Below are 18,039 nucleotides of genomic sequence, written 5' to 3'. Positions count from 1 at the left end.
TAGCCTTCTGGCAGATTATTAATATTTTTCTGGCTTTTACATGCCATGACCGCAATATGATCCCGGAGAACGCCGTCGTTACGGGCTCAGGAAATTTGAACCATCCGGTATTCTTTAACATGCACCCACATCACACAGTACATGAGCCCTTTAATTTTTGCCTCCAATTGAAGCGTGACCGCCACATCCGTAATCGAACCCGCATCCTTCTCGACAGCACCCGAACACAAGCGCTGTTCCACATGATGGACGATGCTAAAAGAATGCATCCCAATATGAGCACCACCACTTGATTATAAGACGCTCGGCTTAAAGCATCACAGGCTTTTTTCACTTGCCTGCTGATGCACGGACCCGACTTTTCCGTCCGTGCCATTCTGGGGGGAACGTGGGGCGGCATGCCGCTTGGCACCACCAGCCACTGAGCCCATCAAAGGTATGAGCACGAACGCCAGAGGCAGGAGTATCATGGCACCCGCGGCCGTGCACAGGATCATGGGCTGCCAGAGGCGACCTCTCGTCACTTCCGGTATTGGCGATTCCATGGGCGCCTCCTGTCGGTCGTTGCGTGAGAATAATGTGCTGCGCGCTAATGCTTTGTTGACACCTCGTGAGCACGTGGCGACTATAGTGTAAGCATGAGAACGCTGCTCCTATGCTGGTTTCAGACACTCTGAAGGTCAATTAACGTTCATCTATAGTTGACCGTCACTATGGTCGACCATATGACTTGAACACCTAGACTTGTTCGGTCCCCTATATAAGTTGGGGGCCAATTAAGACAATTATTCATAAGTCTACGAGTCCTTCTCTTCCTAGTGCATAAAGACATACTAATTATTTTCATGTGTGGACCATATTCCAACACTACGTGGCAAGAATGGCAGGGCAACAAGTAAAAAAAAAGTTGTATTGACATTCTAACACTTATACATATGCAGACATAGTATAAAAGAAAACCAGAGGGTTTGTGAAGCCGATCATGATAAGTTCGAACAGCGTGACACAACGCCGACAGAACTCAAATTTACAATGGTCGGTCTTCAACCAATTAGCTGGCCAATGGACTTTGTACACGCGAACTAAGCTTATGCAAGACTTGTCTGCCACATTCACCGCCTTCGTAAGCAGAAGGACGAGCACGCAAAGAGGACCAGCATGCAACATTCTTGTTTTTCTTTATATTTATTATATATGCGCTATAGAAATGAATGGCTTCCTAGGCCTCATCACCTGATTCTTGGCTTTTTGTAGTTGATGATACGCGGGGTTTAACGTCCCAAAACCACCATATGATTATGAGAGACGCCGTAGTGGAGGGCTCCGGAAATTTTGACCACCTGGGGTTCTTTAACGTGCACCCAAATTCGAGCAGACGGGCCTACAACATTTCCGCCTCCATCGGAAATGCAGCCGCCGCAGCCGGGATGCAATCCCGCGACCTGCGAGTCAGCCGCCGACTACCTTGGCCACTAGACCACCACGGCGGGGCAGGCTTTTTGTAGTTACTGTTTCAGCTCCGGTTCTTTCGTTGCAACGTTTATTAGTGCGCTATAGTAAAAAAGATAGCTCAGCGTCTCACTGCTAGTGTTAAACATGTCACCAAGATACTCTTAACGGAATACCCAACTTCAGCATACCCCTCTTTGCTCAGGAACGACCGACCACCCGGGCGCAGAATGGGAATTCGGTCCTGGTGTAAAGCCTTTTGCATCCTCAGTGGGCCGCGTCAGGGAGTGCGCCTTCACGCTGTTCTCAGTGGGCATCGATGGCGGGATGACAACCTGGGGTATATAACAAAAGACGAATTAGCAAAAAAACAATACAGCAACATAGCAGTTCTGAAGGTGTGTTGCCCGTTTCATACCAACGTGCGTGCAATGCTAAAATGAAAAATTGTGGTAACATTTCTATTCTTTTCATACGCACAGTAAACTTGCTAAGTTCACCACGTGATTGTCCTCATGGTGGCACCAATTACTAGCACAAGATTCTGGATAATCAGTGTACGTTATTAGCCTCTACTAGAACTAACGTCAAGGTGACATGATCTTCTAGATAAAAGCAAGATTTCAGATTTCCTTGACAATATACATTTCCAAGAGTAGTTTATGGCATGAAGCTGTTGAAAGCTTTCTAAACATACGACTTTAGGAACTCACGGTCTAGTCGGCTCAAATTTTTCCAAAGGACACATTTAAAGCAAGGTCAGCAGTGGAAAATAATTTGGATGACGTGTTACTGTTCGACTTTGTTTCTTTGTAGCACGCGAAAAGTTCACACCCTTATAGCATTGCATCACTGATACATTTTTGTTCTTTTTCACTTAACTCGCCGATTAAAGAAGTTCTTGGAATATTCCTTCATGTTGTACTGCAATTAGGCACTAGAGGGTTACGATGGTTTTCTTTGGATATCATCGCATCACACTAATATATTAAGCCTGCTTACATAATAAGATTGTGTACACGAAACAATTGGCTGCAAGGGTATAGTCTTTGTTTGCCGACTTATCACTGGCGATATGTATGCCTGTCTTCATTGTGCAAAACTAAGCACACCACCTGGTCCCTTGGTACAGAAGCTCAGATAGCCCTCTGAAGCAGATTACGTGGAGTAACGCCACGCCTTATGCACAGTGTTAGAAGTATTTTCTAACACCGTGAACTTACGAACTTGCAATCCACTGGAACAAGGTCTTTTCAAAATGTTCCTCTTGCAATACCTCAAAAACTTGTCAGTACTCCTTCAAAGAAGCTCGTGACAAAGCTATTGTTCTATTCTTGTTTGTCTTCAAGAACTGCTGTTACGGCTAAAATGATGGTATCACCTTCATACTTTTTCAAGCTCACTCTGCCATGTTAAGCGCAGTCGCAGATAACTTAAATCACTAAGGGAGCCTTCACTTTGTGGCACTGTCGACCCCTGCGTATCATACCTCAACGTTTCTTGTTAGACATGACACGGTGGTTTCATATGCCCAGCAGGCTTGGTCAGCTGACGACAGAGGAAGGGAAAAAAAACGACGTGCTTCAGTGCGGTAAAGCCAAGCTTGATGAGCCATAGCAGCACGGACCCTGAAAGGCATGTTGCAGCGATGTCGCTAAAGTTCCGGCACCGCTAGAGCCACTCTTCAGAGCGCCCGCGCGACTACCAGTGGGCACTCTGTCCACATCTGTCCGCATTTCTCTTTGTACTTCCTGTGCGGGAGTAACGCGACGGGAGTTGAGGTGGTACAGGTCTCGAGGCACGTGCACTAGCCTAATGTACTTCCGGCTTCCGCTGAATGGCGGAGAAGGGTGCGCGACACTGCGCAAGTCCGCTGCTCTCACAACGCACGTGCGACGAGGAAGTTTACTTTGGCTAATTATTAATGTTTAATGCGGGCTCAAAGTCGTATTCTGGGTTCATACCAGGAGAGGTGGTGCAAAGAAATAGCAGGGCTATCTCTCTAAGGCACCTCGCTTACAATTTTCAGCCGCAACTTCCGCTACTAATCGGCAGCGACTCAGTAAAGCGTACTTGAACTGGTATAGCGCATTACGGGGAAGAAGAAACGGCCGAGCAGACCGACACTTTTTCTTCTTCCCCGTAATGCGCTATACCAGTTCAAGTACGACGAACCAACTCGCCCAATCTTCAACACTCGTGGTCAGTAAAGCGGGTATTCGTGGCGCAATATTGAGTCCTTGTGGTTCATTAGTGCATGGGCGAGTAAGGAGTCGTAAATGATCGAGCTACCACGTTTTTATCGCTATTTACAAACCAATCTGCCTCTCACACTACGTTCAGTTATATGCATTCCTATAGTAGTATATAACTATTTCAGAATACGTTATGTTATGCCCATAGTGCAATACGATTGACGATCATATGACGACGCAATAATAGGCACATAAACAGTGACAAAGAGGCTGTTATAAGACAGAAAACGAGTGGCGCAATGTTCTTTTATGTGTGAGACATATTGACCATTTAGTAGAGACAAAGAATGCTTTTCTGAACTGGGGCACGGAATTACAAAGGCTATCGCTTCTGAACCGCAAGTGTATTTCCGGGGATTTAGGCTTATGTACCAACGCTCAGAAGACATTATAACGGCACACTGGGGACTTTTGTTGCAAGGTATAAACTTTACCTCGTGATATAGCTTTAAGCTACGCTGCTTAGTTTCTCCGTTATTTCGCTAATTCAACATCACTATTTGTAGCCTAGAATAGTTGTACTAACAACAATGTGGAAGTTATTCATAAACTGCAATACTTCAGTAATTTCTTAGTTTGGCAGTACGTTATGTTGGGATAGTTGATACATATTAGACTAAAATACGTGGCGCAAGGTTGCCAATGAGAAGAACTAGAAGAGAAGAAAGAGCGCCAACTCACAACTAAGTTTATTTTCCTGAAGCATTCACAATATATAGGCTCTTGGAGGACATTGCGCAGACCATTTCATTCACCGCACGTGCAGGCATGAACATTTTGAAGATGTAATAAACGATTATTGCAATTATGATATCTGGGAACCAGCAACAAACAGATATGCCTGATGTAAAGACGTCGAAAAAACCAAACACATTCAAGCCTGCGCAAAAAAAAATGCGAGGAAAAAATCGCAAAAAAGGCCTGACAAACACTTCGTAGCAACTATCTAAAGTACATCTAGATCCAACAGTTGGAATTCACTATTATGTAACAAAACTGAAGGCACGTTGGCGCACGAGTCACCTTTCTTCCTTATGTGAAAGGCTTTGAGTAACTCCCGCGCCACCGCATCCCAGCTCCTTCCAAGTAGTCACGTGCGATCGAACTGCGGCGTGCAGCCACACGAGGCACAGCAGAAGGGCAAATGAGACCCTGTTCCATTCCTAATTGATAAAAAATGATCCCTTAAAGTCATTTGTACAGCACCCTGACTGGCCTATATAGACCTTGCCACAGCTCAGGGGAATTTTATAAACAGTGTCCACGGCACAACGCAGGAAGAGCTTTGCATGCTTCTTATCGCACACTGCCTTGGCACATCTTGAATAAATGCGGGCACAGAGTCTTGAAAGCTTATTCGGAGCAGACAAAACCACCGGCACATGGTGCCGATTAGATCTAAATGGACTAGATGGATCTAGATGGTTGGATCTAGATGTACTTTAGATAGTTGCTACGAAGTGTCTGTCAGTCCTTTTTTGCGGCTTTTTCCTCGCATTTTTTTGCGCAGGCTTGGGTGTGTCTGGTTTTTTCGACGTCTTTACATCAGGCATATCAGTTTGTTGCTGGTTTCCAGATATGATTGCAATAATCGTTTATTACATCTTCAAAATGTTCATGCCTGCACGTGCGGTGAATGAAATGGTCTGCGCATGTCCTTCAAGAGCCTATATATTGTGAATGCTTCATGAAAGTAAACTTAGTTGTGAGTTGGCGCTCTTTCTGTCTCTTCTCGTTCTTCTCATTGGCAACCTTGCGCCACGTATTTCAGTCTAGTTCTTAGTTTGGCTTAAGCATGTATGCGATACGAAATCTGCTTTCCAAGCTTCTTTTTTTCTGCTAATTTATTATGTGAGTTCGAAAGTTTCATTTCTATTAAATTAGCCATCTCGCAGAAGAAATCCAGACTGAACGCTAACCTAAAATAGGTTGTGTTTTCTGACGTGTCGGCTCCCCATATGCGAGCTTCTTTCACAATACGATTGATAAGAATGGTGCAAGGTATTTGGCACTCATATAATGTGACGTTCTACTGCGTGCCGTGTATGCCTCCGCTTTTGATGGTTTACTTATTCTCCACGTTTTAGCTCGGTATCTAGAACTGGCAATATGCAATGGGTATTTGCTTCAGTAAACAATTCGTTCTTCTTTTTTCTCATTGTATCACATCAAGTTTAAAGTGTAATATGGAGATGCTTTCATGCATGCTGTACGATTCAAATTGTTGACGTACAAAACTCACCTTTGGCGTGACATCACTCTGGTGGCCACGGTGTTCATCGAATGTTCCAACATCATCCTCGATGCTTCTATATAGACCTGTGGTCTTTGCGGTGGAATTGAATCGCGGTGTCGGTGTTTCGCTAACAGCAGCATTTTCTTTCAGATCACCAGGAACGTTCGCCACTGAAGATTCGACAAGAATTTGCCCCGGGGGCAACAGTCCTTCTTCGATGTGAGCGACTTCCTTGGCGAATCGTAGTCGCCCGGAGATCGCCGGAGAAGAGCATCTTAGTGCTGCGAATTCTTCGGAACTATCCACGACGCCAGTGCTTTCGGGTCTGTCCACGAGACCCGTAGAACTGTGTACGTCATTGGACACAACGCTGGTCGACGGTTCGATGCTAGATACTCGTTCTATGGAAGGCGTCGTCGGGCTAGACGGACCAGTCTCCTGCTGTTGGCGACGCCTTGTGGCCTCTGCTGAAGACGTGGGGAGTGGCACCTTTCCCGAAGTGCCATCCCTGGTGCATATATCAGGAGCTGCAATTACGATCATTGAACCATGAGTAAGCACGTGCAGAGTAGGCACATTGAGTTTGAAAAGAATGAAACGCCACTTCCATTCCTTGTTAGACCTAAAATAATTGGGTTTCTTGGTTACCGATACTGCAACATGGGTGTCAAAGACATCGTAGTGCGGAACTCCAGAAATTTCGAGCACTTAGTGTTTTTAACGTGCACCTAAATCTGAGTCACGCAACTCTAGTGCCTTATTTGTTGCTATCACAGAGATGGACGAATTTGGAATCCCGCAGTTTGAAATATTCGCATACGTTGAAAACATGGCCATAAAAGCAACTAAACAGAAAAAAAAACATCTTTGTGCTTGATACGCTTTTTCACGCAATCACTCCCGAAAAATCTTGTCTGCCTTGAGTCTTATAAAATATCTCAACTGGATATAATTTGCCATTCAGCATGCCGAACCACCAGACTGAACTGCAACAACAAATTCAACAATTCAATTGATATGTGTAGATGGTTCTGCAGAAACTGTGTTTTTCCGTCACTATGGGAACCTTCGTACGCACCTTCCAAGGTCGTCTTCACCGACTGAACCCCTGAAAGCTTGGCGGGAGTTCGGCTGGACCCAGTGCGTTTTGACGATGCCGTTCGGCTGACCGCACGCTTTGCCGGCTTCTGGACGTCCGTCTGGCTCGCCCTGGAAAGGTACACCGGAGGCGAGGCCGAACACTCTTCGGTCTGCACAGCTGTAGTCCTCTGCAGCTTCTCAGGACTTGGCGTTGGGGTCATCACCATGGCTCGAACAACGCCGTCATCACTACTCTCTTCAGCAGAAGTGCAACTGGTTGTGGACGAAAATGTCGAAGACATGCTTCCCGAGCTGCTAGCCTCGTCACTTGAACCTCTTCGGTACGGGTAACGAGCAGTGTCCGCAGATCTGCGCTGCCGACCAACGGTTTTCCGAGGACTTGGTTTACTCGAGGCTTTTCGGGCGTTTATCGAATGGACGCCTCGGCTCCCTGGCAGTGCTGCCCGCGACCTACGCTTAGAGGACCCCTTGCTTCCACCTTTCGCGCGGGTTCTTGTTTTCTTCCCCTTGAACTCTGAAGAGCTCGAACTGCTGGACGAAGAACTTTCGTCAAACGACTCTTGGTTCCCAGGAATGAAGCTTCTTGTTGACGTAGGTATGACAGCTCTCGATGGGACTTTCATCTCAATTTCCTTGTTCTTGTACTTCCGATTGTCGTCGGTCTTGGAGAAGTGCACACTCTGGGACGGGCGTGGCGGGGAGTCGGTGGTCCCAGTGCTTACATTCTGCGGCGACGACAATATAGACAGAGTATTCAACTTTGTCGAAGCGCCTGCACCCGTACCGGCTCCAGGAATAGTGGACGTCGCGGGAGAACGCTTCAGGTTGGTGCGAGGCATGACGTCGCGCTCCGAGTTACGCCCGGAACGATGAAGCCTTGATGACGACGAATGGCCCGCCTTTTCCCGTTGGTTAGAAGGTGAAAAAAAAGACTATACGGTCACCTGTTGTGGGAGCGTGGTCTCTTGTGCGAGAAGTAACGGTTGCGGTTCGCGCCTCGTCCTGCGACCAGGTACCAGCTGGACTTCTCTTTTGTCGAGCGAGAGGTCTTCCCGTGTAGGTGCTGACAGATGGGCCTTTGTCAACGCTAACACCACGCTGTGGGACGTCCGCAGACCGGGAAAGCCGAGCCTGTGCTGTCTCCCGCGCATCCGCATCTCTGTGTATGCTGGAACGAAGAGATTAGGAGAACACGCATTTATTTTGACTTGTCGATTCCCGAGGTTCCTCATATCCGCATGGAAGAAGATAACTGTTACAGCAGACTATCTCTCTCACTGATGCACAAAAAGCTAAGTTTCTTATCATAATGACGTACTTACATTATGTTAGTTATGTGAATCTCGTCACCAACTATTATACCTTATGCTCTCCTTTCCTTTGGCAGTGATTTTTCCCAACGAGCCGTTTTGGTTGATTGAAAAGTGGGGGGGGGGGGTGATTATGAGAGACGTGCTAGTGGAGGGCCGGAAAAATTTCGACCACCTGGGGTTCTTCAAAGTGCACCCGAATCTGAGCACGCCGGGCCTACGGCATTTTTGCCTTCATCGAAAATACAGCCGCCGCAGCCGGGATTCAATCCCGCGACCTGCAGGCCAGCAGCCGAGTACACTAGAGCAAAAACTTTTTCTTTGGGGGGGGGGGGGGGGGAAGGGGCCAGCTTTTTGAAGTGGTAATTTTTAGCTCAGCATGCATGCGAAAAAAATATACTTCAGGGGTGGCGGAATCACGGGCCTCGTGTGCCATTGGTATGTGCCACATTACATTACCATGAAGCACACAAAAGAAAAAGTGACCCAGATCACAGTTCTACTGCCACTTGATTGCAGGAAACAACACTTCGAATTTTCTCGCAGCAGTGTACAGTATGACATTAACACGGATAATATGGAAAAAGACTAAGAAACACACTTGCCGCTGGGTTCTAAATTGTTGTACGTTACCAACGTAATAGTCCAACAGTGTAAGCTGTAGCATAGTGCATCTGAAAATCAGCAGAATAGCAGTGCACATCAGTGCGCATCTCGAAAATATTTCTCTTGCATTTTAAAGCAAAGTGATAACAATTATATTTCAAACAAAACAGAACGCTGATTTCAGATCATCTAGTTATGATACAGAACGTGATCGCAATTTTGCGCATCAGAGATTTGACTATAAAGCAAGAACTGCGATTTCAATCAACGTTAACAGAACAGAACAGAAAGTTTTATTGCGCTAAATGAAGAAGAATACATGTGCATGATATACAGAAAACGTTATAAACGTATAAGCTCTGAATTTTGTGAACTGGAGGTCCTCACCCTTATATTAAAGCGATGAGAGCAACGATGATGAGGAATAGATTCTCTTGTACGGGAAGTGCTTCCAAGCAACTTTTTTTCGCCATCCAGAGAAAAAGAAGCTTCTTTTCAAGCACGAGAATGGCTGTATCTGATATTTAGTAAAGGCCTCTTCTCAGATCTGTTGATAACGGGCGCGTACATTGAAGGCATCCAGGGTTATCTGCGACACCCTCAGGTTTCGATAAAGTTCACCGAAATGGGTTTCAAAAATAAGCCAGTACTTTTGTACATCGTCATGACAGACATGTAGTCTTCAAGAAAATGGCACAATCATCAAGAAAATGGCACAAGTGGTCTAGGGGCTAAGCTTCTCGGCTGCTGACCCGTGGGTCATGGGATTGAATCCCGGCTGTGGCGATTGCATTTTCGATGGAGGCGAAAAGGCTTTAGGCTCTTGTGCTCATATTTGAGTGCAGCTTAAAAAACCCCAAGAAGCCCAGGTGGTCGAAATTTTTGGAGCCTTCTACTACGGTGTCTCTGATAATCATGTGTTGGTTTTGGGACGTTAAACCCCACATATCATACATCAACCAATCAAGAAGGTGGCACGACGCCCTAGTGAAATCTGCTGTGTTTATGCTGCGCAACGGACTGAACGAGTTAAAAGCAAGAAACTCAACAAGCGGTAATGAGAAGTCTTAAGAAGAAAGAATCACCTAGCTTTCTGTAGGTATTTGTAGAATCATAAAATCAACGACATCTACAGTTACGCGGACTCCCCGCATGCCACAAACCCAGGTCAGGAACGCGCATGAACACCGTCAGTGACAGCGCGCCAAAATGAGCCTCACCTGGCGGATCTAGTCTCGGTGTAGCTCTCGCTTTCCGAACCACTGCTGAACAAATCCCAGCTGGCTGAACTATCGTCAATGCGCTTTCCTGTGCGGTGATGCGGATTCATGGTCCTTCTTAATCAAGTTGGAGATACCTGTCCCTTTCCACAGGTGGCACCCACTGACCTTGGGGGAGTGGTCTATAAAAGAGCGACGAGAAAAACGAAGGCAACCATGACGAACAGATTGTTCTCTGTAGAAGACGATGCTGTAGAAGATAAGCCTTAGATACGTCATGATACGGGAAGCTTGATTATTAGTATGAACAAGAGTGATTATATAAAGATCACGTGATCATGACATCAAGTAAGGGATGTCACCGTGACTTCACACATGGATGCTTTCTCTTCCCCTGAAAAAATTACCCAAAGAAGGTGATGACGCGTCAGACGCGTAAATATAAAGTTGTGAATTCACATCCCAAGATTGAAACCGTCGGTATTGTAAAGACGATAGTCTTTCTTGGGGACCTTCGACGCAAAAATTGTGGTCTGTCTGTCTGTTTGTTTGTTCGCTCTTAACGGCTCCGTGTACTTGAAACGGCCGACCCCATCCGCAGCGCCCACCTATGTTGCTCAAGGTTGAGCGTTCATACTTCTGCAATTGTCAATTAAAAAGCAATTATGGCGCATATATGAGACACCCTAACAACACGTCAATATTATGTATGTGTTTTTTTACTAGAAAAGGCATACATAAGTAATTTTAAGAATCGTAGCCTTTATAACGCTGCGCTGGCTATGAAACGCTTGCACGAAACGGCAAGTTTCTCCAACGCTTCGCTTAGACGACACGATGGTAGCACCTACCAGTCACCTTGCGTTCTACACCTTATCACCCCAGAGACGGGCGCGCACGGGGTGCGAGGATAACTGCCAGATAGCGTTCATGTCTCACGTGTGACGTGACTTGGTGCGCTCGTTCGCCTCCGCTGCACGCTCGAGGCACTCTAACGTAGCGCCTCCAGAATACCATTCACCGATTTTCTTGCTCAGAACATCAAATGAATTGTTCATTCTTGCCACACGCAAGACTATCGTGTTTAGACGACATTTGCAGATTAACAAGCAGATACGGGGGCAATTTTTTTATCTCAATTCATTTAATGTAGGGTCTAGCACAGTGATCCGCCTAAAAACAATCAATGTCATCTACGCATCAGCTATGTTTGCGTTCAAGGCACACATTTTTACGACAATATTGGGCGTCTTCAAAAACGCTGGCTCTGCGAGGACACGTTTCCCTTAAGCTAACCTTCCATGCATCTGGTAACACGAATAGGTAACATGACGTCTTCCACAATGAAGACGTCATTTTCACTAAAGTATTTCTTTTTCTCCTCTTCTCCCCTCCTTCATCACTTACCTTGCCATCAGCGAACCCTTTGTGGCATCGCGTTCACAAAAAATCGCACGAGGTCTTCGAACGAACGAGGTCTTCGAATTCACGAGGTCTTCGAAATCACGAGGTCTTCGAAATCACGAAAGCACGAGGTCTTCGCACGAAGTCTTCGAAATGTGCAAAGCTACGTCGAGGGCATGGCAGACAGGAAACGAAGGAGCGCGAACCGTCCGCTGCGCCGGCAGACAATCCAACGCTCCAAGTTAGTGATGATGATAGCTGGGTGGTTGCACAAAGCGGATGACATATGTAAGAGATGTTGTGTAAATAAATAAAGAGATGTTGTGTAAAAATTGTGTAAATAAATAAAGATGTGCGTGCCTTTTTGTAGATAGTGAAGGAAGAGGACGACGCTCGGAGAGACGCATGTGTAGTGTTACACCTCAGTTATTCAAACAGTTCTATTATTTCTTCTCTTTCACTTTTTTTTCACATTGTTCCAAAATAATTCCTCCAAGTCAAAAGAAAGTAATCCTATTCTCCTAGCCTGGGTAATCTTAAGGTATTAACTTACATTAACCGCCAGCTTCTTGGCCAATCCCCCTTAGTGGGTGAGAGCCACAAGAAAGGATCAAGCAAGCAAGTGTTTTGGCCTGTGCGGGGTTCAGTAGCCTGTGTGGCATGTCAGTATAGCCTGTGTGGCATGCGTGAGTAAAATATTCTTTTATTACGAGGTCTCGTGCGCTACAACGACGCTGCGAAGGTAATACTTCAGAAGTGGGATCACCATCCAATCACCACTGAGAGAAAATGTGAGTTCCATCAGTCTACGAAGCCTGTTAACGTAAGCCTATAGATATTGGAACGCACCGACGAACGAGTCAACCTAGCTGGTGGTGGGGACGTGGACTCCAACCACACAGACGCGATAACGGCTCGTGACTTTCTACTTGAACAAAATGACCGTCTGTTATCAAAGATGCTGGAACGACTTATTGTGGCCGGCGCGGCGCAACCTCAACCAGAGCCAACGTTCCAGGTACTTCCCTACTTGAGCCACAACATCAGTCTCTTCGACGGCTCCAAAGACGCTCTTTCAGCGTGTGAGTGGATTGAAAACGTTTGTCGAACGTCGCAACTCGATTCGTGGTCAGCTGCCTACACGCTGGAAACTGCCAAGGCCCGACTGGTGAGCTGCCAATGACTGGTACCATTCGACGAGCTCCCAAATCGCATCGTGGGAGGATTTCGATGTACGTTTCCGTCGCACCTTTGTCCACCATGGCTCCAGAGTTTACGCGACAGGCCATCATCTACTCTTAACCGGAAGCGCCGCGGCGGAAGCTGGAGACACCTAGTGTCTACTAGAACCAGAAGTCGCGCCTGCTGCAACCCCCGGAAGACACGTGAACCTGTTTTCCGAATGAACCCCGTCACACGCCGAGATCTCCGGAGATAGTAAGGCACTGACTGCGAAGATAGACGAAGAACAAAAGCCCAAGACGTCTGCCCGAGCCAACGGATAGCCGAAAGACAGGAACGAAGCCGGAGGTGGTGGTAAAGAAAAGAAGACAAACTCCAACCCGGTGCTACGGAAAAAGACAGCGAGGAAAAATACCGAATAGAGAAAGAATTAAGAGTAAACGGCAATGAAGAAGAAAAGGAGGAAGCAGGAAAAGCAACAGCCCAGGAATAAAAGGCAACACATATTGATAAGCAGAAGAACAGCAAGGTTGCACAAGACAAAACGCTAAACAGCCAGCCAAGCCAAGACGACAAAACCGAAGGAAAGAACAAGAAAGAAGATGAAAAAGTGGCCAACGAACAAAATGTGACAGATAACGATTAGCAGCCGGACAGCAAAGTTGCACAACACAAGCTACTGGAAGAATCGCTGAGAAGTTCCCGAGAACGGAGAAAGAAGTGAGAACGAAGAGCCCCGGACCAATTTGAAGGAAGATAACAAGTCAAAGCCAACAGAACCAGATGACATTAAGGTGGGGAGTAACGCCAGAGCAAGAGCAAAACCGTCGGAAAATTTGCTGGAGACGGGCCAAAAGCCGAAGCCCGAGGCAGGCCAAGTGTCGAAATGAAAGTGTAGAAAAAAGGACACTGGCATTTGGCATGTTGTGGCTTTCTTCACGGTCAAGCCAGTCAAGATGGTCGGAAGCTACGACATTGCCTTCAAAGTTTGACGCAATGAACGGCAGAACTTCTGCGTGCCATGAACTTAACGTGCCAGCGTATAAATATAGCTGTTTTTGTACTGTTTCTGTTTCTTTATCTTGTTTCTTTCGTGTGTCCCTTGTTAAGTATTTCATGTAAAGGAGGATGGCTGAAAAACTGCATGCGCGAAATATCTAATTAACTTGGCAGAGAGCGACGTATGGAGGACGTTAAGAGTTGCAGGATGGCCGAAAGTTACAAATGCACGAGCTTTTTTTGCAGATAGTGAAGGAAGAGGACGACGTTCGGAGAGACGCATTTGCAGTGTATGGCCTGCGTGGCGTTTAGTAGCCTGTGCGGCGTGTCAGTATAGCCTGTGTGGCATGTGTCAGTAAATTATACTTTTATTACGAGGTCTCGTCTGCTTCAAGTACGCCGCGAAGCTAATGCATAGTCGTAGAATAAAATGATGGCCTATCCACGAATTGAATGGTGACTCAAGGCGATGCACTGGGATCGTTCGGTGTTGCCGTAAATGAGCCCTGACACTGACAACCCACGCATGTAAAGGATTGTTAAGCGGTGTATAGGCTTATGTTTATTGGTCATAACTGGTACGTTGTGGAGAGTTGTGAATTTCGTTTTGCTCTTTATATCACTGCTCTATTGTATTGAATCTACTGAGGGGGCTCTGGCCCGTGAAATAATGGAAGCGATCTCGATAAAGAGCCCCGCCACGGTGGTCTAGTGGCCAAGGTACTCGGCTGCTGACCCGCAGGTCACGGGATCAAATCCCGGCTGTGGCGGCTGCATTTCCGATGGAGGCGGAAATGTTGTAGGCCCGTGTACTCAGATTTGGGTGCACGTTAAAGAACCCCAGGTGGTCAAAATTTCCGGAGCCCTCCACTACGGCGTCTCTCATAATCAAATAATGGTTTTGGGACGTTAAACCCCACAAATCAATCAATCAATCTCGATAAAGAAAAAAAGGTGACTTGTGTATAAGTGACACGTCAGTCGTCTTGCGCAAGTCTGAGTTTGATTTTTGCGCTTCCTTGCTTGATTAGATATGCTGGTTGAACGTTCTCAGTTTATGTCTGTGGTCATGTGACTAGGTGATGTAGTGTGCTCTGCACATGCGTGTGCGGCTATATATATCCTGCGTTTCTCCTGCAAATAAATCAGTTGCGAGTTGACGCTCCTTCTCTGTGATTATTTCTTCCTGTGGTGCTTTAGGCGTCTAGAATCACCCCTCAGTATGACGAACCAACTAGCCCAACAACAAGTATCTCTAAGTATTGAATCTAGTCTGAAGTTCGCAAAGACGAGGTTCGGCCACGTTCTCTTGGTGGTTGTTGATTGTTTCCAGTAATACGAAGCGCATCTTGGAACATATCGAGACAGCACCTACTCCTCAAGCCGTGGAGTCCATGATCATCATCGTCATTACCTTCATCGTAATCAGCGTCATTGTCATGTGGTGTAGTGGAGGCCTTGCGTGTGCTATGCCGTCATGGCAAGAAAAAAATGTGCCGTCTGGAACGCGCTTGTACTTCATCGTCATCATCATCATCATCAGCGGCTGCTACGGTGCACAACGCCAACGGACAAGCCTGGACTACAAAAAGGTTCCCCCCCCCCCTAAACAAAAACGTGCCCCAAATATGCCGCAAAGATTTAAGGGAAAAGGGGAGGAAAAACAAAACACACATGAGCCGATGCCTCATTTTTAAGACTGCGGAGCTCTTATAAAACTTTTTTTTTAATCGGCTCTATTTTTACCTTATGTAACTAAAATGGGTTGATAACTTTCTTCAATTGAGTGCCTCCCTAATGGTAATCTGTTTAATATTTTTTATGATAACTATAACATCTCAATCACAATATTACACAAAGGTGGGTTTTACTACACCCCCCCCCCCCCCCCCCCGCGGGTGTCAAGTGGCTAAGGTACTCGGCTGCTGACCCGCTGGTCGCGGGATCGAATCCAGGCTGCGGCGGCTGCATTTCCGATGGAGGCGGAAACGTTGTAGGCACGTGTGCTCAATTTCGGGTGCACGTTAAAGAACCCCAGGCGGTCAAAATTTCCGGAGCCTTTCACTATGGCGTCTCTCATAATCATATGGTGGTTTTGGGACGTTAAACCCCACATATCAATCTATGGGTTTTGCTTGCAGCAAAAAAGCGGTATGAAACTGGCCTTAAATTGATGTAGATCCTAGTTGTACAAGGCAACTGTCGGTAAGTGGTGTCCGGTATGTGTGTTCGTAGGACTCACAATGATAAATCTTTAGTAGTGCTTTTCTTATCGGAAAAAATGGTCAAGTGAAGCTTTGTGCATTCGCACCTGGGAGACTACTTTTAAATACGATAGTCTTTCTTGGGGTACTTCGACGCAAAAATATCGGTCTGTCTGTCTGTCTGTCTGTCTGTCTGTCTGTCTGTCTGTCTGTCTGTCTGTCTGTCTGTCTGTCTGTCTGTCTGTCTGTCTGTCTGTCTGTCTGTCTGTCTGTCTGTCTGTCTGTACATTTGCCTGTTTGTCTACTTTTAGGATACACTAAACGACCAAGCCCATCCGCAGCACCCACAAATATTGTTCAAGTTCTAGCATTCATACTTTTGCGATTTTCAATTAAAAATCAGTTATTGCGCATATCTGAGGCATCATAACATGTCAATATTTTGTATGTGTGTCTATAATAGAGAAGACACACATAAGCAATTTTAAGAAACGTAGCGTTTATCACGCTGCGTTGACAGTGGCAACGCGATGCTCAAAAAGGCAAGCGTTTCCAACGCTTTGCTAAGACTAGGGAGCCTACATGAACGGCCGTTCATGTAGGCTCCCTAGCTAAGACGACATGGTGGTGGCACCATGTGGTGGTGGCCCGTCGCTTTGCGCTCTACACCTTATTGCCTCCGAGACAGGCGCGCATCTTTCTCCGTGGGCGCTCACGCCTTCGTTCGTTTTCGAAGATAACTGCCAGGTAGCGCTCGTGTCTAACGTGTCTTGATGCACTCGCTCTCCTTCGCTTCACGGATCGCGACTCTCAAACGCAGCGCTTCTAGAACACAATTCACTGACGTTTTCGCGCAGAACATCAAATAAACGTTTTGTTCACTTTCTCCATACGCAAGACTATCGTCTTCCGACGACATTTGTGGTGAAACATACAGATACAGGGCCATTTTTTATTTCTTTTTCATTTTTTCCTTCATTCCTGTTTCTTTTAATTCTTTTATTCCTTCCTACGTTCTTTCCTTTCTTTTTTTTCTTTCTCGTTCTATACCCGACGGATGTGAAATGGCTATGACTGGCTGCGGGAGTGCCGTGATTGCGCACCTTCGTAGCTGACATCGTGCATAATGACTGGCGTTTCAGCACCGGTACCAGCACGGGAAATACGCTCATATCCAGACAACAATCAAACGTGGCAACGAGGAAGTACAGATGACCTCGATGGAAGAATGTATTGACAACATAGAAACGGCTGATCTCCTAGCAGTACACGATATATAGCACATCGTTTCCTGGAGAACAGCGCGCACATCAGCCTATCCACTCGTCCGTCCATCCATCTGGCCGCCTACGTCAGGGTGCTCTCTTGATCACTTCCTTACATTATATCGACCGAAATAGGTATGGAGAGGTAAGAGGATGTGAAAATCCAGTAGCCTACGTCTTTATTTTTTTTTCTGAGACATGTGACACATGTCCGCATACCACTGCGCGAATTATGCGAGTACGCGGCACAGGTGATCGACAGTTTATATCTAAGCCACACACTTCTCAGTGCAGGATCCAAGCTGTTACTCTCAGACTGCTTCAAACAAGAACGTACTCTAGCTCTGCGACACTGCATACAATATACCCCGAACGGTTATCGAGTCCAGATTGCTCCTTGTGCGGTGGTTATGCGGACTTCGAGCCTGTCCTGTAGGGATGTGCCTTTGCTGGTCCCCTTAACACTAAGACGAAACGAACAAGCTGATTAAGGCTCAGCACCTCACCTCTGAAATCCTGGCCGTCCAGAGGGTCCACGCGAGGGCGGTCAGGCTCAACCTGACCGTCCCCGAGTGGGCATAGCCAGGAGAAGCAGAGTCAACTCGCGTCCATCGTGAACTTAACGAAGTTGTTTCATTCACTCACCCAGAAACGGTGAGAACATATGTTGATAATTACAGCAAAATGCGAAAGGGTTAAGACTGTAATTGACATTGACAGCATTGACACCACGAATTCAAATAATAAATGTAAGAGCGAGCAGCAAGTGAACCCAGGCACTTTTTGCGTGGCAATTAAGTATTCTACC

This window comes from Rhipicephalus microplus, chromosome 7, assembly GCF_043290135.1.
Source record: "Rhipicephalus microplus isolate Deutch F79 chromosome 7, USDA_Rmic, whole genome shotgun sequence".
Taxonomy (NCBI): Eukaryota; Metazoa; Arthropoda; class Arachnida; order Ixodida; family Ixodidae; genus Rhipicephalus; species Rhipicephalus microplus.
This window is presented reverse-complemented; position numbering follows the sequence as displayed.